This window comes from Meleagris gallopavo, chromosome 13 (assembly GCF_000146605.3).
Source record: "Meleagris gallopavo isolate NT-WF06-2002-E0010 breed Aviagen turkey brand Nicholas breeding stock chromosome 13, Turkey_5.1, whole genome shotgun sequence".
NCBI classification, from domain to species: domain Eukaryota; kingdom Metazoa; phylum Chordata; class Aves; order Galliformes; family Phasianidae; genus Meleagris; species Meleagris gallopavo.
In genome coordinates this window covers 647,167-647,663 of record NC_015023.2, presented here as the reverse complement: position 1 = coordinate 647,663, position 497 = coordinate 647,167, and positions in this window count along the sequence as shown.

Here is a 497-nt window from a genome sequence, read left to right as displayed (position 1 = left end):
AGGAGAGAGAGTGTGTGTGTGTGTGTGTGTGTGTGTGTGTGTGTGTGTACACACATGAGTAAATTTACTTGTTTTCCAGAAAATCCTCTTAGGACCATTCATTTTTGTAATAATTCTGCTGTTTTTGTCAACCAAAACTGAGATAATGTCTTATAAGCATACCAAAATTTTCTAGAGGTGTAGCAATAAAGTCAAGGAAATGTGCACCAAATATATTCAACACTTTGGTGTAATTAGTCTTGACAAAATTTAAAATGAAAAAGAAAAATGTTATCTGCAATAGTTAACATTTTACAATAAGCATAATGGATGATTAAATGACTATCAGGATAGATGGGTCTTGTCTGCTGGTCAGATTAGAGGAGGGTGGATGGAAGAAGGGCAACTTAATTAAATGACTAAAGAAACTTTTGCCAATCACTGATGTCCAAACATTTAAGCATCATTCTGAGCTCAATGGGAAATGTAGGTGTAAAGGAGATCTCAATGCTTAAAAA